The 22,945-nt window shown below is 39.2% G+C and overlaps 1 protein-coding gene across 2 annotated transcripts in view; it reads left to right on the top strand.

The window, feature by feature from the left end:
* Positions 1-12,886: 12,886 nt before the first annotated feature.
* The window catches only part of LOC139461106 (probable methyltransferase-like protein 24), a 39,717-nt gene continuing 29,658 nt past the window's right edge, over positions 12,887-22,945 (top strand). For both annotated transcript variants that reach the window (XM_071242637.1, XM_071242636.1), the window contains exon 1: positions 12,887-13,035. The gene's annotated coding sequence lies outside the window, so the exon portion shown is untranslated. The remainder of the gene's footprint in view (positions 13,036-22,945) is intronic.

The raw sequence follows: 22,945 nt of genomic DNA on the forward strand, positions 1-22,945 counted from the left end.
TGAGGTAGGCGTAATGACGAAGATATGGTGGAGCTCCCCTTGAGACAAGGGAAATCGTAGTCAAGCTATGATTCAGTTATCTAAATGTACCGTGTCTGGCTGTGGTTGTGTCAATTCACCCCCCTCTTGTTTAAACCAAGAATGTGTTGACATGCTTGTCAACAATATTGGCACTTATTCTCTTGTTTCAGGGTATTTGTGCAAAAGTAGCCAGGTTGTATTGAACTGTTTGTATGACATGAAATATCTGTTCTTACTTCTGTCTCTCAGATCTCGCATCTTTGCATTTTCTTGCCTTATTCTTCTGAATCTCCGACATTATCTCACACTTCATTGCAGTTCTCTGTCACTTGCGTCCTTATTTTCACCTCATTTATCAGTATACTCTGGCAGCTTACTGTGTGGCCCACGGCGTATTGGTTCAAGTTATGAGCTTTGTTGTATCACCTGGGGCGGTCGGGTAGACTAGCGTTCGCTCGTCACGCCGAAGACCCGGGTTCAATTCCTGACATGGGTAGAATGTGTGAAGCCCATTTCTGGTGTTCCCCCGCCGTGATATTGCTGGAATATTGCTAAAAGCGGCGTAAAACCATACTCACTCACTCACTCACTGTTGTATCACCTTCCTTGTATAGTTTCATGCTGCTTATTTACACAGGGGGAGTGGCTATTTTCTGGGAAAACAGATTATGTCAATGTGTTGGTTGTTCTGAATTCATTTTAACCGTCAGACTAGCACAGTTTAAAAAAAAATGAAATGAATAGCACGTTATGTTTTTCAAACTATTATTTTTATTTGGTCATTGCTTGTACTGAGCGGGCATAGGTGCTCTGTCATCCAAGGCGCCACAATACACTGCAGCGTTACGTCCATTGGGCACGCCAGAAACTCATGATCATGGCTTTGAATTCTATTTCCTCCCAATTATGTTTCCAGGTTGGTCAGCACCAAACCCGTTGTGAGTTTGCCCAAAAGCTAAATGTCTGAGACGTGCATCACTTCGGGCTTTCCACCCACATGAAGCTGATACGCCCAGATATAACTGGAATACTGTTGAAAGCCGTGTTTAAACCCCACTCACTCACTCACTCACAGCGTTTTTTTCCCAATACTGAAGAGTTCAGGAGTCCATTATATAACATTTGGTTTGGAGAGTTAGGAAGTTAACTGTCTTGGCCCTGCGAGGGCATATTCCAAAGGCTTGGAGCAGGTGGATACTGTATTTGTTATTGTATATATGTAATATAGATATTATGTACACTTATTTATCAGGCATACACTAGCGACTGAGGACTATGCAAGCTTGTGATAAAAACACCATTATTCATGTACCAATGAACACATAGTCAAATAAACATTTTGTAGACATCTTTTTGTGTCTTTTTCATATTTTGAATCGATTACTTCTTCCATTTAGTTTGTCAAATCAATACTGAGACACTTTGAAAACCAAATCTCAAGGCATTATAGAAATAGGAAAACCTTAATATTTGTATTACGGTTTGCATTGATGCACATTATATGCTGAATGCATTAACGCACATTATAGCTAAAATGGACATAATTATCATTAAACGCCCGCATGTTATCAGAAATGAGCGATCACTGTAACTTGATAATGCCCTCATATTGCTTGACGATATGCCATTATCACGCCCGTTGTTAGGTGATGTCATAGGGATAGATGACATTATCTAGTTTCTTCTATGACGTTTCTATATTTGTAAAGGTGGATCAATATCATTTCTGTTGATAGCAGTAAATGTTTAAAACCTATGCTCTGAAAAAATAGCGTTACCCTTTTATTATATTCTGAATGCATTAATGCACATTATGTACTGAATGCATCCATATAAGGGTAACGCTATTTTTCAGTGCATTATCCTTTGTTTGAACACCGACCTTAGCATGTAGGGGTGTGATGTCCTATCCAGAGTGTTCACTGTGAGCATAATGCACCCAAGAAATCACGTCGACGGGCCGATGACTTCAAACGTCGGATGATGTAACACGTTCCCAGTCACGCAGTTGCCAAGTCTCCAGGCCAATATCAGTCTGTCTGTTATTTGTCTTCCTATGAGTTCTATTTTCTATTATTTGGTATCTCATATAGTACTGAACTGACAATAACAACATAGTGAATGAGTGAGTTGGGTTTTACGCCACTTTTAACAATATTCCAGTTATATCGCGGTGTGTCAGCTTAATGTGGGAGGAAAGCCCGAAGTGATGCAGGTCTCAGACGTTTACGACTCCGGTGAAACCCACGAGCCCGGGTATGGTGCTGACATGCTTTTAAATGCTTTAAGTGCACCACCTCCAGTACCACCACCAGTTATCAAAGTTGATATAATAAATCCCAATGCGGTTAAAATACTGGCAATGGTTATTCCCTGTTCTCTGAACAATGTTTTTATTTTATCGGCCAGTGTAGTGTCATCGTTGAGGACTTGATCGATAGTTTCTCGAATTCGACTGATTTGTGAACGAAGTGCCTTTCTATTACTGGAAGTCGCTTCGAGGAGGGCCGATCGTCCTCTAAGTTACGTAATCTTTCTGCAACGTGGCGTCTACTGAATTCATCGCCTGCCTGTACAAGTTTTGTTTTCTCATAAGCTATATGCTTGTCGATTTCGGATAGCTTGGCTATATTATTGATGAGTTCTCCCCGCATTGTTTGCATTGCCTTGTCAAGACCTCGTAATTCCCTAATACTGAACTCTGAGGATGGTACCTGTAACGTGGAATTATCGTAGTAGGTATCCAAGATTTCTCCGAGTCCGTTCGAGGCCACCTTCGAGCTTTCTTCCAAATTATCTGTGTTACCGAGTTCATCACGCACAGTCCAAAGAACCTTAGTAGTCTTCGTGGAAAGTTTTTTCTGGTTGTGAGTAGTCTACAAAACCTAATTCATTACGAAAAAAGTTGATGCCGTGTTTACTATCTATGGTAGATAAAGCTAGGGGCTTACGAGTATGAGAATTCATAAGATCAATATCAGGTTTGCCACTCAGTCGCAATATTCCTTTACTATCTATCGTAAACTTTGATTAGTCACGAACAGTAGGACTAACATCTTTAAAGATATCGTAATAATCATTAACGGTTGATTGTAAAAGTTCATCGTTAAGATTCGTAAAGCTGGTTTCATTAGTACCCTCTTCGATTGTTCTAGGGTTATCAAAATCATCTAGATTAAAATCATCCATTTTTATATTTAACATAAAGTTACATAATTTCAATATAACAATGTCTTCGCAATACGGACGCAAGTTAAACCCACAACGTAGACTTCGAGATCCATTAGGGGTCAAAGCAATTCGTCAGTCTGTAACTATAACCAGAGACCATATAATATTATATGGTCTCTGCTATAACTAATAACCCGAGTACCATTGATCAGAATCAAACGCTTCTGGTTCGCTTTCCTAATCTCGGCGCACACGATGTGTTAGTTCCGGGAACTGTCCGACTAGCATTTACGATTAGTTTGACTTCTGCCGACGTTAACAGGGAGCCCGTTCAGAACATAGGTCGTGCTATCTTTAAGAAAATTGCTGTTAAAATTAGCGGTAATGAGGTTTTGAGTATCGACGATATCGATGTATACTATTGTTACATGGATCTCTGGAGAACGGATAAAGAGAGGGAAAACTTACAGTACCAAGGTATTGGTAATCGGAACACATTGAAACTGCGTGTGGGTGCTGAAAATTGTGATAATACCGTTGTAAAAGATCTCGCTGTTGCCAACGCATTAGGTAACCGATTCTATATTCCGCTAGACTTTGAATTACTAGATTCTCACATGCCCTTTTATCAAGCATCCCTAGGAGATAGGTTAGAATACAAACTCACTTTTAATGACTACGGTAGAGTAATCAGAGCTGCTGAAGATGACAATATCTCACTTGAGTATGATATGATAACAGATCCTGAATTAGCCAGACAAATTCGTAACCAGTATACCGGAAGTTTAGCCATTTTGTACGATCGAGTGCTGCGACACCGAAAGATTACGAGGAACAAAAAAGATACTATGTGGAATATCAATCTAAACATCCCAACGAGGTCGTTGAAGGGTATTTTAATGTTGTTCGAGGACCCCTCCGATGCATTTAATAGGAATACCGAGAAGTTCTACAATCCCAAGATTACAAAAGTAGAATTGACTATCGAGGGCGTTCCTAATCAACTATATAGTCAAGGAATGCTAGCGTATCAACAGTGGGATGAGATTAAAAACTTCCTTCTGTAAAACGAAGCCCAGAAGTTAACGTGGTTGCGAAAGATCTGTCTTTCGGGGATGCATCGATGGGTGAATATCTCACCACAAAGTACGCGCTACGGCTCGACATGCGAACAACGGTGAGGTGAGGTGAGGTGAAATGGGGTTTAATGTCGCGTCCAAGATTATTGCACTTATATAGCGACGTGCATGCACGTGTATGTGTGTCGCTGCTTGTACTAGTCCGGACTGATGCCGATTTATAGTGCTAGCTCACTGAGATACCATGCCGCAGTTTAACATGAATACCCCACTCAGACACAGTATGCTGACTCCGAGCCGACCAGTCCTTGTTTTAGCCCACTAATGCCGAACGCCAGACAGGGTAACAACAAGTACCGTCTTTTAACGTCTTTTGGTATGACGCGGCTGGGGATCGAACCCCGGACCTTCCGCTCTACCTTTAGACCACGGAGGCGGTCTGCGAACAACGGACGATGACCAACCACGGTAGTGGGAGGAGAATAGAAAATGCCAGCGAGGGTGTCACTATACAGATAACAAAGCTCCAGGAATCAGCTGGTAAATTAAACATATATTTGTACGTGATTATGGATGCACAACTTAATATACAGAATGGAAGATTCGTGAAAGCAATCTATTAATAATCTTTTACCCAAAGAACCGCACTGCGCTATCATATGCGTGCAAACGGGCTGTGGAAAAAACAGCTTTTATTCTAGATATTTTACAAAGTCATTATCCGGACGTTTTCGAGCATATTATTATTCTGTGCCCGACTATAAGCGTTAATAAAACATACCTATCGAGAGATTGGGTAATGAATGACGACGGGGTACACAGAGTCGATCCGGGCGATCGTTTACAAGACTGTTTACGAGTATGTCAGGAAAAATACGAAGGAGAATCAACCCTTTTCGTAATAGACGATTGCAGCGCGAGTAAAGAACTCACAAAAATGAAAGATATGCTTTCGTATTTAGCATTCTCCGGAAGACAAACTCAGCATAGCGTTTGGGTACTTACTCAAAAAAACTCTGTCCTGAAAGATCTTAGAGAGCAGACCAAATGGGTAGCCCTGTTTCATTGCAAAGACGGAGATTCTTTTCGAGGAATGTCTACGCGAAAATGATGTTATTTATACCAAGCCCGAATGAGATAAAGTCAGAAAACTGTTAGCGGCAACGAAGCACTGTAAACTCGTATTAAAAACCAATCAAACAGCTGCTTATGCAATTGCTTAGCAAAATGTGGCAAATTTATAGCAAAAATATGGTAAAATGTGGCAAAATTATAGCAAATATATAGCAAATATAGGAAAATTATAGGAAAATGTGGCAGAATTATAGCAAATATATAGCAAAATTATAGCAAATATAGCAAAAATACGATAAATTGAACATTAGCGGTTATTATGACATAATGTGGCTTGAAATCATCATTCTTTCGCAACAGTTTATTATTATATGCTGTATTGGATATGGCATATTATATTATGTTAGACTTAAATATCTCCTTAGGTATTACATTATGGAATGCGACGAACTCATCGAACAAATGCTCAAAGATGAGCCAGAAACTATGTCAGATAAATCTTTAGATAAACATAGAGAAAGACTCGCTGCTTTGGCAGCCTGTGGAAAATGTTCCCAATATTTTGGGGAAAATTATACCATCGAAAAAATTGATAACATGACCGACGAAGAGATTAAAAAACTGTATGCGCGTTACGAGTCTAGACTGGGAGCTACCATGACTAAAACGATAGGGTCGGCTACATTACAACTATACACAGTCGTAGCTAGTACGTTTCTTCCTATCCCGGCAGAACATCGCATGTATTTATGCGAATCTCTCGAGAAAGACCCATTCATCGAACACGCTATAAGCTCAGTGAGCTGTGAGTGATCATAGAAATGGAATGTTCTTAGCTCCACTCACCACAGCTTTAATAACGGCTAGGTATTGTCAATTTAAACATTCGTGCCCACTTAATAATAATGGAGACTCAAGTGACACCACAACAGATTGCGGAAACACCACAGATTGTGAACAAGGAAATAATAACCCCGATTGCACAACGTGTGAATGAGGAAGCCAGAGTGACGAGGAAGAACCCAAAAAATATTGCGGCTGGTAGAAAGGGCGGGCTGGCGAAACTAATGCATAATTCAAATATTGATCCGATTAAAACTTGGGCACTAGTAGGAGTTGTTGCTCTAGCGGCGGTATGGTTGTTTAATAAGACCGGAGAAGAGAAAACGTCACCCCCAATGTCACAACAAGTTCAATTAGAGGTTAGCCCTCATATAATGCTATAAGAAGCATGACTACTCCAGTTACGTTGCGTTTACCAACATTTTACCATCTGTATCATTTAGCGTTGATCAGCGGCTTGGGCATTGGCTATGCCCATATGGCCAAAATGATTACTAAAGCCACACCACCCAAGCTAGATTTTAATGGTTATGATATCGGTATGATGATTTTCGAAAGTTGAAGAGGAGCGTAAAAGACATAATAAAGCATTAGAACAACTCGAAGCAGCCCAGTCACAATGGACCAGACGGAGAATAGAGAGATTAGATTTTATTCATGAAGAACTGCGTAGACAGGGACATTCATTTCAAACGTTTAAGGATGTTGAATCTGCCATGCATGAATACTTCATCGTTTATGGGAAAAAACTTGACCCAATGCCAAAACCAAACAATGAGTCAGTTTTATACACCGTCAGAGCCTCAGAAAAACCGCGAGGTCATATTCATAATATTTGGGTTGACTGGTGTGGTGATGACCTAGTTAGGGCGGGCGAGCGAGCGAGTCACTCTGACTGCTAATCAATAAATCACCAGTGGAGATACGCCGACTTTGAAGTGCTTATCAAACCTATAGAAAATAATCAAGATAATAATCAAGATAGTAGTTTTACGTACAAAACTCAAGAACATATTCCTTGTGGGTTTGGATATATAGTTGTAAGGTATGATGAGAAAACAAACACTCCCGTGATTTACAGAGGTCCCAATGCAGCGGGAAAGTTCCTAGAATATCTACAAAATGAAGAGAGAATAATCAGGGAAAATTTATCGTGTAAGAAACCCATGTGTATGACGAGGGATGATTGGAGGGCTTATAAGAGGTCAACGAGTTGTCATGTTTGTAATAAACCCCTGAATTGGGATTCCGTAAGAGATCATTGCCACGTCACGGGTAATTATCGGGGAGCCGCGCATAATGAGTGTAACTTGAAACTAAAAATTAATTCTCAAACAATACCCATCCCCGTTGTGTCTCATAACCTTAGAGGATCTCATTATGCAAGCTATCTCAAAGACCGATGGTGGCTTAACGTGCATTCCTAATAATATGGAAAAATACATATAATTCTAGTTGACTAAAACTATACATTATACGGACAAGGATGGGAAAGCCAGAATAAAGCAAAGTAATGGGCTTAGATTCATAGACTCCGTACAGTTTCTGTTATCTTCCCTGGACAATTTAGCTAATGCGAACAATCCCGATGACTTTGCGATAACAAATCAATATACTGATAGGTTAACATGTCATTTGTTGCTGAGAAAAGGTGTATATCCTTACGAATATATGGATGATTGGTCTAGATTCGACGAAACTAAATTACCACCCCTTGAATCATTCTATAGTAACTTAACAGAATCTAAAATAACAGATGCTGATTATGAACACGCTCTCACGGTGTGGGATAAATTAGGTTGTAAGAATTTAGGTGATTATCACGATCTGTACTTAAAAACCGATGTACTGTTATTCGCTGATATATTCAAGACATTTAGAAAGACATGTTTAAAACAATACGGTTTGGGCCCGGCATGGTACTATTCCAGTCCCGGACTATCGTGGGATGCATTGTTGAAGAAGACCAGCGTAGAACTAAAACAACTCACCGATTACGATATGCACTTATTTATTGAGAAAGGATTAAGAGGTGGTATATCGATGGTAGCGAAAAGGCTTATAACAAATTAGTGGAAGGATGTGATCCGAGTAAACCCGACACGCACATATATTTTTTGACGCTAACAATTTGTATGGATGGGCTATGAGTCAACCTTTACCCATGGGTGGTTTTGAGTGGGTCGATGATATGGAAGTGGATGATATCAATGTGAATGATGCGAATAAAGGGTACATACTAGAAGTTGACATGGAATATCCAAATTCGTTACATAAAGACCATAACAGTTATCCGCTAGCTCCCGAAAGATTAATGGTGAATAAAGATTGGATGTTGGAATATCAACACTCCTTGATGGCTTATACAAGGTTACCTAACGTAGAAAAACTCGTACCAAATTTGATGGATAAGACAAAATATATAGTTCACTACAGAATTCTCCAGTTATATCTATCATTAGGTATGAAACTAAAGAAAATACACAGAGTTCTAAAGTTTTATCAAAGCCCTTGGATGGAGCCCTATATAAGGCTGAACACAGATTTAAGAAAGATAGCTACCAGCGATTTTGAAAAGAATCTATATAAGCTCATGAATAACTCAGTATTTGGTAAAACTATGGCGAATCTAAGGAAGCGTGTTGATGTTAAATTAGTCAGATCTAATGAGGAAGTAAGACTCAGGACACGACTTAGTCGCGTTGCATATGCAGAAGAGTAATATAAAATTCGACTTGTCAAAACACTTAATGTATGACTTTTATTACAACGAACTTAAGAAGCAATACGGCCATAGATGCGAGGTGTTATATACCGACACAGATTCTTTGTTGATGGAAATACAAACCGAGGATGTGTATAAAGATATGGCAGAAAAAATAGATATGTACGACACGAGCGATTACCCTAAAGATAATCCATTGCACAGCGTAGTAAATAAAAAGATGTTAGGTAAGATGAAGTATGAATGTGCTGGGACCCCTATAGCGGAGTATGTCTGATTAAGACCTAAGATGTATTCTATAAAGAAGTCTGATAATGGAGAGATAAGAAAAGCTAAGTTTGTTAAGAAGTATGTGGTAAAAAAGCATATCAAACACGAACAGTATAAAGAAGAATTATTCAACGGTAGAACATTCAAACATGAGATGAACTCTTTAAGAAGTTACAATCATAGGATATATGGATTAAGAATGAACAAGACATCGTTATCCCCCTTAGATACAAAGAGAAGGATTGATAAGGATGGTGTAACTACCTACGCTTATGGTTACTTAGGGCGGTAATACTGTACTGTTGGGAACTATGAGCAACTCTTCTCTACAAATGCCCTGCCCGGTCTATCTTTAAGATAATAAAGAAAAGGCTCTCCTTCTTTCATAACCAATCGACTAATGTTATATGTCTTAAGGGACCAAATTGGATCGGTTGCACGACGTAGGCCTCCTTCGAGTTCACCGGGCTGGTATAAATATCCTACGCTTACTCTATCTGGAAGTTTTTGTTCTTTGCCTCTCCTCAGAGCTGAAGATTCTGAAGTCACGGATTTCACTTTAATCGAATCGGATTGTTTCTTCTGGATTAATCTCGTTACTTCATTATTCAGCGTTTATACAACAGCTGATAATCATGTCACCCATTCGGTTGATCTTAATCATTCGTATTTCATTTCGATCCCATACTGATAGCCAAACAAACGTTCCGCTAATGTCCTGTTAAATCTTTTGACAATAGCTTGACCTCGTTTGGCCTCTTTTTCACCACGCCTGATTTCGACATCGTGCTTTGTTAACAGTTAAGTTACCGATCCCATAAATTCACGACCAGGATCTACTTGAAATAGCTTAGGCTATTTTATTTGTCCGCGTTTATTTATGCGTCTCAGTGAATCTTTCGAGGTTAATGGCTCAGCCTCTTTGTATCGACTAGCCACATCCACTACAGTTAAAGTGTAATTATACGTTTTACGTCTTATGTTATCGTGGGGAAGAAACAAGAGGTCAGCCTGATGAACTTCATTCGTTGTAAAAATATCAAACTTCTTCCTCGGTATATAACGCGGTGCCGGTAAATATATTTGCCACATCGCTTGTTTCTTTAACCAATCCTTGGCCACATCTTTAGATACCTTAGCCTTAGCTCCTATACCTTTCCAATATCCTCGTGGGCTATAGTAAATTTTATTCATTATTAATTAATATAGATGTTTCTTTTAATACAACTCATGACTATCGATGAATCGCATCATCATTTTTGCATAAACAATTCCCCCTGTAGTGGTGGTATAGGTATATAAATCTGGCTCCAGTGGAAGTGGTCCAGAACCCCTATTACCTATAAAAAATTATATTATAGAAGCATTGATTGACTCCAGGTGGTGGTGAGCTAGAGACAATCTAGCTGAATCTCATGACTATCGTTGAATCGCGTAATCATTTACACATAAAAAATTCCCTCTGTAGTGGTGGTATAGGTACATAAATCTGGCTCCAGTGGAAGTGGTCCAGAACCCCCATTACCTTTACTACTTATTTACATATCCAGAGAAGAAAGTTTTAGACTTAACAAAAAAGTTAAATTTCAAGCATACATTGTGCAGTGTTCACGGTCACCCTCTATTAATTCCACTGCAGCGATAATGTTACTAGATATTTGTATGTATGCGCCAAACAGCGCGTTAAAGGGGCACTGATCTAACGCAATTCCCCGGGACTGGTTGTTGCCTTTGTTTTTGTTTTTTCCCAGTGAGTACCCGGATGTAGAGCAGAAATCTAGACTAGCTTGCGACCTCTGTTGCGCCATTCGTAAGCGCATTAGTCACTTTTATGGATACCGGTAGTAATAAGGGCGTATGGTCACATTGATCAACAAAATGAAATACAGTTTTCCAGATAATAAGGAAATGTAGGTATCTTTGTGGGTAGCATCGGTAAGGGTGACGAAGTTTTGATAAGTCACTTGCTTGGTAATTTTGCGATTTTCGTTTACGCTATTTTGACTTGCAACACAAAGTAAATATTTCATCTGAGCATTGCTTTTTTTATAGTGTGTATATTTTTTTTACTGTCAAAATGTGTAACATATTTATTAAACGCCTAAATATTCAGTTATTTTACAAAGTGACTGAAAAACATTTCCATCTGTATTATTATGATAACTAATTCCAAACATTTTGATGTTCAATGTCATCACCAAGAGACTGAAAATGTTACGTTGAAAAGTTCATTTCTATGTTGTTTGGCTTCTAATCCTACACAATAATCTGTTGTGATGTTTGTAGGCCCTTTTGATCGTCTTAATCAATCTGGACAGATTTTTTAGTCAAAATGACTGAAACATTTACACATGTTATAAATTGCCTGAGAGAATTACATTTTACAAATTGACGGTAATCTATACACGCTTACGAAGGAAATGACCTGTGAAAACAACGTCTATCGCGCATTGAAGAATTTCCCAACCAAGACGTAGAGAAACAAGAACGAATCGGTTCAAATGAAGGAAAACCAAATGCAAATACCATAATTACAACTTACCAAATTTATGTGTATAAATAGGCAGCTTCCTTGTTCGAGGAATGTATCCGTGAATAGCCACACAAAGGAATAATATCCCACTCATCTGCAGCTATACAAAATAACTTATTCGATGTCACGTGTCTCTGTAACTATCAAATATTCTAAAAGATATATATCGTTTCGGGATATTATAACCAGTGTTCGTTTCTCAACTGATCACTTGGATTGTTTCAGGTGTTTCACATTGGTGTCAAGTCTCAAGGGTTGGCTGAGGAAGGCCACGTGACAACTATTTTCATTACGTCCACGGTTCCTAAAAAACCCATTGAGTTTGATAACAATGAGCAACCAATCAACGTATTATCAGTTAACCCTTTGAACAAAGTATGTTGTTTTTACATCGGCACTTCACGCCATGATATGAGTGTATTCCCTTTGTTTTAGTAACCTAGACATGTAAACACTCACTTTTGACATATCCACTGTGCAAGATAACAGTGATTAATCAATCAACGTATTTTCTGTTAATCCTTTGATGACTAGGAACGATCCGTTGATTTATCAAAAAAAGTAAATCAACTGATCATTCATCTCTTGCTGGTCTGCCACGTGCATATTACATAACGCACATTTCACCTCACTTCAAACCTGGATTTAGATTGAATAATTACCCCAGACACAATAAATGCCAAATGAGAACCTTTGTCAGGTAATCTAAGTGGTGCTACCACTAATTGTACCTGTAATAAATTCATTAACTGAGCATCAAGTGAATGACGACAAATACACAAGTGTAGGGTTATACGAGAAAAATGGATGACAACAAGGGAGTAGTAATCGTATTATCGACGCAATCCGAAATCCGAAAATGCTTTCAATGCATGGATACTTTTTTTTAGTATTAAACTATAACCATCTGGGGTATTTCCAAATGACGACTTCCGATGAGCTCCGCCGTTCTTTTTGTCTGTTTGTTTAGGCTGAAGAAATTAATTAACATGCGCCCTTTGTCGAATCTTTATAGATCACATTTAACCAATCAGTGTTTATTCAAAAATGTGTAAAACAAATATTGCCTCCAGCCTCCAAGTTTATTTAGCTGTCCTTGCAGACGGTAGCCCAGTCTCTGGTCATGCTCAGTTGCTTTGCGTATCATCCGGGTACTCACGGGGGAAAAATCAATAACAAAGGCAACAACCAATCCGGGGAATGGCGTTAGATCAGTGCCCCTTTAATTTCAGCAACTGACGCCTTGCCGTGCTTTCTAACAGGTTTGGACGAGCGTGGACTCCAGGGACATTTTCATTCGAGGCACAAGTTTCTGTAAGGTAAATATACATCTTCAGCATTGTTTCAGTCCCAGAGTATAATCAGTAGCACAGAACAAGGCGTATTCCATGAGAATAATGTGACGTCTTGCTGATAATCTTGTCCACTGCCATTCGTGACCAACTCGTGTTATTCCGTGACAAGCCGAAAAGCGACTCGTTCCCCTCTCATGGCTATTTAGCGCAAACGGGCCTACCTAAAATAATTCACAACTCGTTGAGTAATGCAATTTAAAGCACATCGCGACATGCGGAATTATACAGTATGATTGACCACATTAATTTAACTGTGTCTTGGGTATATTTTTAGATGCAAGACATAAGTTAAATCAAAAACTGTTTAATAATAATTATAGCTACATACCGAGAGTTCATACCGAAAAGTCAGTGTCTTGACTGTGTCTTTACTTTGATGAGAAGGTTTCTCACCGACCTTAGCGTGCAGGGGTGTGATGTCCTGGGCAGGAATTCGAAATGACAGTGTTTTGACTACTCTTCTTTCATTAATTAACGTGTTTGGCATACCTAATTAACCTTTACTAATTCATGTTAAACCAACACAGGATGTTTTCTGCAAGTGGATATTCGCGAATGTCATAGGACTGACACGACACGTGTTAATAACTGTCAAAGCGCTTCTAAAAATACAACACATACTTTACATCTATAGACTAATTATAATATCATATCTACCTATATAACACTTTAGTGACTCATATTGCAGTAGCAAACACGCCGCTCAAAAGTGAAGCCCTTTTTCCTCTACATTCTCAACATAGTCTCTATCAGAAGTGTTTGTCTTGTGTTGGGTCCGACTTGGCCCGGGCGGTCAATATCAACTTTAAACACACAGATGTATCTTCAAATGTGTTTACATCTATAGATTAGTGTTATATCTACCTACAAACCACTTTATAATGTGACTGTACATCGTATTTAAAGAAAACAAGGGGCTCGAAGTGAAGCATTTCTACTGCATTTTCTTAAGAAAATCTCTGTTAGAAGTGTTCGGTCCGACTTGGCCCGGGCTGTCTAAATCAACTTAAACCTCACAGATGTATCATCAAATGGATTCACATCTATAGATTAGTATTATATCCACCTAAAGACTACTTTATAGTGTCTCAGATCGCTGTACTTAAAGAAAACAAGGGGCTCAAAGTGAAGCCCTTTTCCCTCTACATTCTCAACATAGTCTCTATCAGAAGTGTTTTGCTTGTGTTGGGTCCGACTAGGCCCGGGCGGTCAAAATCAACTTTAAACACACAGACGTATCTTCAAATGTGTTTACATCTATGGATTAGTGCTATATCTACCTACATACCACTTTATAATGTCACGGTACATCGTATTTAAAGAAAACAAGGGGCTCAAAGTGAAGCCCTTTTCCCTCTACATTCTCAACATAATCTCTATCAGAAGTGTTTGTCTTGTGTTGGGTCCGACTAGGCCCGGGCGGTCAAAATCAACTTTAAACACACAGACGTATCTTCAAATGTGTTTACATCTATGGATTAGTGCTATATCTACCTACATACCACTTTATAATGTCACGGTACATCGTATTTAAAGAAAACAAGGGGCTCAAAGTGAAGCCCTTTTCCCTCTACATTCTCAAAATCAACTTTAAACACACAGACGTATCTTCAAATGTGTTTACATCTATAGATTAGTGCTATATCTTCCTATATACTACTTTATAACGTCAAGGTACATCGTATTTAAAGAAAACAAGGGGCTCAAAGTAAAGAATTTTTACTGTATTTTCTTAGAGTTAGAGCCTTGCTAAGATTGAGGGTGGTTTGTAATGTGGTTCGATGTGTTAGGTAGTGTGTGCAGTGTTCTGGGGTTTCTAGTTGTTTGCAGTGTGGGCAGTTACCTGTAGTGTTTTTTTTTTAATTTAAATTTTAATGTTGCTGATTAAGTGCAAAGATATAAACTCTAACTGACTGCTCAGTAACATTCATGTAATATTAGTAATATTCAAATAAGTGTACTTGTTCTAGGTGTGTGTGACGTGGATACATATGTATATAAGCGTATAGAAGAAACGGCAACAAACTTGTAACTATGTATACAATAATAAATAAGCCATGTCCTTCATATGTAACTGATCTTATACCACCAGCTGTGTCACAGAAGGTCAGTTATAATCTCAGAAACGCCATGATTTTGTAGTTCCATTTTCACGGGCATCTACGTTTAAAAGGTCTTATATTATAGATACATTAGGCCAATGGAATAATCTATCATCAGGAATCAGGGATAGTCCGTCAATATCTTATTTTAAAGCTGTCGCATCTGAGCAGCCTACATCACCACCTATGCACTATAATTGCGGTGAGAGATCTACAAACATATTGCACACTAGATTGAGCCACAATTGTAGCACACTAAATTCCAACCTGTTTCGTGTTAATTATCTGATACTATTTCCTGTAAATGCGGAGCTCCTTGTGAAAATTCATTCCATTTCTTCTTCCAATGTACCTTATATGATGATATTAGGGAGACATTACTGACAACTATCGATAATCTTGGAGGACAAAAAACTCGTATACAAATTTGTATTCTTTTTGTGATCCAAGCTTAGATGTTTTCCTGAATACAAAAATATTCTTGTCTGTACACAAATTTATAGAAACGACTAACAGATTCAGTAGCTAGCATATTATTGTTTCCAAACTGTTAATCATTAATATTGTTAAATCTATATACAACACTAACATGTATAATATTAGCATATGTATGAGATGCACATTGTCTTCACTTTCCAGCACATTGTACATATCCTTCATATGAGCACTGAATATAAATTTATATTGCGCACTATGTTTCCACAATGTGATGCTTCAACTGTAAATTGTTAATTTTCATTAGGCAATATTATGTATAACTGTATATAGGGAGAAGGTGATAATAAGTGCTGCACTTGTGCCCAATCCCTTGGTCTTTTGGGGCAATACAATATGTTTAATAATAATGATAATAATAATAATAATAATAAGCAACCAATGTATTATGATCAGGGTCCATTGGTATCCCTTCAGCAAGTGCGAATCAGGTCCTAACACATCTGTTTTGTCATGTATCACGCGCTATACAGTCGAACCTCGCTTATCCGGACAATTTTCTAAGATGTTGTGTGGATAAACGAGTTTCTGGATATCTAAATGCCTTGTTAACTGACCAGAAGTCCTTCCCCTACCTCAATTCTACCGAGGCATATGTGAAATGAATGGCAAAAATATGAAGGATCTACCAATTACTAATAAAATACATTGTGCTGTACAGACTAACACAGCATGTTATTGAAACGGCTGAAGAAATGCATATGTAGCCTAGTTTTGTGTACAGATGTTACGGCGAGGTTGGGGCAACCTGACACACATGAGCACACATGATCATTAATAGTTGAGAGCCAAGGTTGAAGTCATTCATGTGTGGAAAATGTTGTCGAGGCATTTGTAAACGGCTAAAGAAATGCAGTGTAGCCTAGTTTAGACTATGCACTTGCTTTGTGTACAGATGTGACGGCGAGGTTGGGGCAACCTGACACACAGGAGCATTAATAGCCATGTTTACCTGTATTAGTAGTTCACTGCCAAAAATGCTGTCGAGGCATCTGTACATGTTCTTTGTCGAATTGCATTATTAAAGTACATCAAGGTGAGACATCATATACATTCATATATATTAGTTGAGCACGAAACCTTAAAGTATAGCCAGGACATTTCCTCGAAATTATGGGAGGCCATGTAGCTTCAATATCTTAATAAATTATATCACTGAACATAGGTCAAGGTGTATTCAGTAAACAAAGATCTGAAGGGCTGTAGTTCCTTCATCGAACACACTATGCGTTCATCATAGTTTGTGACGGATAACCGATACGAACGAACTAGCACTTGTTTGGCAGGTAGTTTTTGTTAAAAATTGTTATCTTGTTCTCCCTCTACCCTCTACTTCCTTAATCTCAATTTAAATCCTAAATAGACTTTCGGGCCCAACACTGTGGCAATTTTAGACCCTCTGTTTCTGTATTTACTTGAGACTCATTTCCCCTAAGGTTTACACATCTCATAAGACTAAGTCATCAATGATGTCAAAGCTGTCTGACATGTTTCTTATGAACAGTTCATGAAGCTAAACAATGTCCAAGTGACTTAAGCACAAAAATACGCGAACACTTCTGACATAGAATTTCTTAAGAAAATACAGTAAAAATACTTCACTTTGAGCCCCTTGTTTTCTTTAAATACGATGTACCGTGACACTATAAAGTGGTATTTAGGTAGATATAACACTAATCTATAGATGTAAATACATTGAAGATACGTCTGTGTGTTTAAAGTTGATTTTGACCGCCCGGGCCAAGTCGGATCCAACACAAGACAAACACTTCTGATAGAGACTATGTTGAGAATGTAGAGGGAAAAGGGCTTCACTTTGAGCACCTTGTTTTCGTTAATTACAGCGATCTGAGACACTATAAAGTGGTTTATAGGTGGATATAATATTAATCTAAAGATGTGAATCCATTTGATGATACATCTGTGAAGTTTAAGTTGATTTAGACAGCCCGGGCCAAGTCGGACCGAACACTTCTGACAGAGATTTTCTTCAGAAAATACAGTAAAAATGCTTCACTTTGAGCCCCTTGTTTTCTTTAAGTACAGCGATCTGAGACACTATAAAGTGGTATTTAGGTAGATAGTATACTAGTTTATAGATGTGAATCCATTTGATGATACATATGTAAGTTTAAAGTTGATTTTGACAGCCCGGGCCAAGTCGGACCGAACACCTGTGTGACTGTTGAGAGTTTAGGGAGAAGAGGTCTACTTTAACCAACGTGTCTGCTTGAAAAACGACCATCAGTGACATTTTAAAGTGGTATTTACTGATATATAGAACGTTCCTATAAATATAAACATTATGCGCACAGATGGAATGTTGTATCACGATAGCTAGAAGTATTTGATACGTTTCAAATCTTATTTCGTTTAACGATTGCTTTTTTACATGTTACCAAGATCAGCGACGCTTACACACTGCTCCACTTTCTGGTTTTCAAGCGATTTACTCCGAATTACTTATTTATGGTGCACTGTTTTGTTTGGTGATTGTTCATTAATGTCATGTGTGTATGTTGCATCAATTATATGTAGGTATGATCGTCGATAATGAAGTAATTAGCCAGTAACACTTTGGCCCGTCTTGGCCCGGCCCGGCCGGACTTTTAGGCAATGCCTCGTAATTGCGCACATAACTTTCATCGATAGGGGGACGAGTCTTCTTTCAGGTTACGGAAAGGAGTGAGTGGTGACGAATGGTCCACAGCAGGGTAGTGACAATGGGGCAGTTTGGGGCATCTTGCAAAGAACGACAATTCTACAAACAACTTTTTCCTGCCCCCCCCCCCCCCTGGGTGAGTGAGTGAGTTGGGTTTAACGTGGGAGGAAAGCCGGAAGTAACGCAGGTCGTTTACAACGAGAACGGGTATGGTGCTGACAAACCTAGAAACATAATCGGGGCGAACCGGAATTCGAACCCACAATCATAGGTTTCTGGCGTGCCCAAGAAACTCTGCACAGCGAATCGCGGCGCATCAGACGACTAGGCCACCCGTGCTCCCTGTTTATTTGAAATATTTGGAGGACTAATATTCCATCGGCCTCCTTGTGCAATAGAAATGACTTTTTACACGCGAATGGAAACCTGTGATATTCAAAGGATCGCCTCGCTTATATGACCAAAGAGGATGTAGTTATGTAATAATATAAATAAGTCACTCGAAACTGGGGTCCCAAGGCTCGAAACTGTAAATGCTAAGTTCACCCCGGAAATATAATTCCTCGCCCGTTCATTAATATTAAGGGGGCACGGGTGGCCCTGGTGTCTGAGGCGCCGTGATTCGCTGTGCAGAGTTGCGTCCCCTGGGCACGCCAGAAACCTATGATTGTGGGTTCGAATCCCGGTTTGCCCCGATTATGTTTTTAGGTTTGTCAGCACCATACCCGTTCTCGTTGTAAACGACCTGCGTTACTTCCGGCTTTCCTCCCACGTTAAACCCAACTCACTCACTCACTCATTAATATTAACTCTATATCTGCAAATAGGTGTGGTGTATGATCCTAATACATTGACAACTAGTCTTCTCACATACGTCCAAGGCAATACAGCTGCGTGCATGTTATTAAACATATTTTAATTTCCAAAAAGACAAAGTGATTGGGCACATGTGCACCACTTATTACCGCCTTCTCCCTAATTACAGTTAAACATAATATTGCAAAATGGAAATGAACATTTTACAATTGAAGCTTGACATTATGAGTGAGTGAGTGAGTGAGTGAGTGAGTGAGTTGGGTTTAACGCCGCTTTTAACAGTATTCCAGTCATATCACGGCGTGTCAGCTTAATTGTGTGAGGAAAGCTTAAAGATCCACCTTCCCAAGGCCCCTTAGTCTGTCTTACAGACCCTGATACAAATATATATCAAATACAGCCCATGCAAGTCTATAATGTTTGGTAAGTCTAGATGACTGCAGTATCAGAATCAGTATCTGAAAATGAAGAGAGTCACCGGGCTCCTTTTTATTATATTTTTATTAAGATAACTGAACCACTGATTTTTTTCTATACGATATGTTCACCGTCAGGGACTAGATGTTAGTCTAAAGGCCCCTGTGCATAAGGACCAGCACTGAGCCTGTTTATGCAATGTCATTTTGTAACTTGAAACTCCACAATCTCTGCTCAGATCCGAGCATTTTCTGCCCACTGGAGCATATAGTAGACAGACATGACCTCGTAAAACCACCCCTCTGCATCAGGTGTTTGCTGAAGCGAGAGGGCCAGGAAATGTATGCTACTGCCCAGCGCCGAGCACGCGACACACTGTATCCGACCCGAGAAGATTCCCGGGTAGAATAGGTCTTCAGCAACCAATGCTTGCCATAAAAGGTGACTATGCTTGTCGTAAAAGGCGACTAACGGGATCGGGTGGTCAGGCTCGCTGACTTGGTTGATGCATGTCATTGATCCCAATTGCGTAGATCGATGCTCGTAATATTAATCACTGGATTGTCTGGTCCAGACTCGATTATTTACAGACCGCCATCATATAGCTGGAATTTTGCTGAGTGCGGCGTTAAACAACAAACCAACCAACCACACTGTATCCAGCATATGATATACTGTAACAGTATATTGCACTTTATATACTGCATTCTGCATGTGATAATTATTTGCGGAAAATGTACAACTTTCAAGAGTCAAAATTCAAGTTGCATTTAATCTTACACACCAGACCGCCGTCATATCACTGGAATATTACTGAGAACGACGTGAACACAAGTTTCCTTAAAAATGGAGCACTGCAGTCATAAACAACCATATTATACATATGTAGTACCAACTCACTCACTCTGTTTCGAATATTAAGCAGAATTAACCAGCTGTGAGGTGATATATTTGATGTTTACAAGCAGTCAAATAGGGATGATAAAGGACCCCTCGCGGATTAGGTTCTTGTTTACTTTAGAGCAGAGTTGGCCATGTTAGAGGATATAACCAAAAGCCAGCGGCTGTAACGGACAGGAGCTCCGACGGGGGTGGAATGGGATCGGGAATTATTATTGTGAGGTGTGAGCTGTGACATAGACCCAGGAGAATAATGGAATGATGGGGAAAGTCTGGATTGCCTCAGCTACAGTGAGATGGGTTTAGCGCCGCTTTTAACAGTATTCCAGTTATATCACAGCGTGTCAGCTTAATGTGGGAGGAAAGCCCGAAGTGATGCAGGTCTCAGACGTTTACCACTTCGGTGAAACCCAAGAGCACGGGTATGGTGCTGACAAACCTTGAAACATAATTGGGGCGAAGCGGGATTCGAACCCACAATCATAGGTTTCGCAGCGCCTTAGGCGACTGGGCCACCCGTGAAGTTGCGAATTGTTCTGTGCTCCTTTTGAATTTATTATTTATATTTGGTAGACGTGGATGGACCAACCAGGAAAGATATTGATTGAACATTAATATCACATGTTACCACTGGTCCACTTAAATTCATCACACAATAAAATAATAGTATTTGATGTTACTGAGTGCATGATCATGCACATGTTCATTGTAGTAATGCACCTATACCAATCAACTTGATTATACTTTATATTATAGTGCAGCGCGGCATCAACGATAACGATATGCTAGCCTCACTTGTGATCGATGTATTGACAATGGGCGACAATTCGACATTTGTGTTCGAGCTATAAATAGCTTCAGCAGGGGCAGTGTCAGTGGATCAAACAAAATGTCGTAGTTAAAGATGTGTATCTACAAAATGAAATTCAAAGGAGCCCAGAACAATGCTTACTTTCAGGGCTAGAAGTGAGGAAATCGTTCTAGACTTGATTTGGATTCATTCTAAACGATTCTCTATCAGTGTGCGAGCTCAGCCTGTGTTACCGCTTATAGATGAAAACCAAGCCTCGCTTTCGCACAGGCTATAAATAGATTCAACCCTAAAGACCCCATAGTGACGTCACAACCTCTGTCACAGGAAGTGAAAAATCCTGGGCTCTACGCCTACCTCATATAAACCTTTTATTACAAATCTTATATGAACATGTAATGTTTTCACATATTTCCCATTTCCACATTTGTCAATTTATTAAAATATAACCCACTCATGCACTGTAGAGGCTGTGAGAACATGTTTCCTGAAGTCACGTGACCTCAAAATATTCTCTTACAGGGTAGAAGTCATTCACAAAAATATGGGTTCCATCTATCTTAAAGGGAGGAGGGGCCAATTCCTATGTTTCCTGCAATCACTGATCACAAAGCTTACTATATCCAACTTCAAATAGGAGGAGCTACAACTGTAAACATGTTTTTAATTGGATAAAAGACAGTTCCCAGTTTTCCCCTCGAAGTGACTAAGTCCCACACAGAGCGGCCAGAAGCATAAATACATCTGGCACCTTACTGAGAGCATCACATTCTAGTGACAGATATATTACTTTAGGGCAGCTTCACACCGTTTGTTTAAATTTGTGTTGACTTATTTGTCATTGATTGTCTAATTTGTATGTCAGGGGTCTAAACTGATTGCTTACAGGTTGTGGTGTTTGACATTTGGTTCTTTCTGTCTTAAGCTGTCTGGACATAGTGTTATCACACTGAACAGACATTAGCGCTTAGATAAATCAGAACTTAAATCTCAATTATGTATTGGTTTGTTAGTTTTAATTAGGGAAAGTAACCCTTCACAGCACCGGAAGTAGTCAAGATTTTAGTTACGTGACCTCTATCAGTAAAATGATTGGCTCAAACCTATCGTCTGTTGTAGCAGTATACTACTGTCACTGTTGTAGTGGATTACTTTTGGATTATACCTTGGCTATTGCATTTTAATGCTGAGTTTAATGGCTAAATTGTGTGTTTCAACTGTCATGTTTCTTGGCACTCACTTGGAATACCAGTCTCTTACTAACTATTTATCATGATGCAACTTCCAAGTGACACCACTGGAGATTTGTCAAGAAAGGTATGGACATATTGGAATTCTGGCGCCTCTAAAACTAATGATATTTCAAGTAAAAATATCAAGAGTACATTTGTACCAATAAGGCTTGTGTTTGCAATAATATGATATGGAACTTTAAACGCTTGTAGAATTTTGCATCTTGTGAATGTATTTGCATTTATGCCATCATCCAAAAAGTCAGAAAGAATAGAAACAAAAGAAGAAATAATGGTATTCCTCCTGAGAAAAAATGTAAGACATCGTATCATTATGGTAGCCCATGTCGTCCCTGTCAGGTATGCATACAGCGTCCGCCCGGAGACGGAAGGTCCGGGGTTCGATCCCCAGCCGCGTCATGCCAAAAGACGTTAAAAG

This window comes from Haliotis cracherodii, unplaced genomic scaffold, assembly GCF_022045235.1.
Source record: "Haliotis cracherodii isolate W230 unplaced genomic scaffold, xgHalCrac1.p SCAF_14, whole genome shotgun sequence".
NCBI lineage: Eukaryota > Metazoa > Mollusca > Gastropoda > Lepetellida > Haliotidae > Haliotis > Haliotis cracherodii.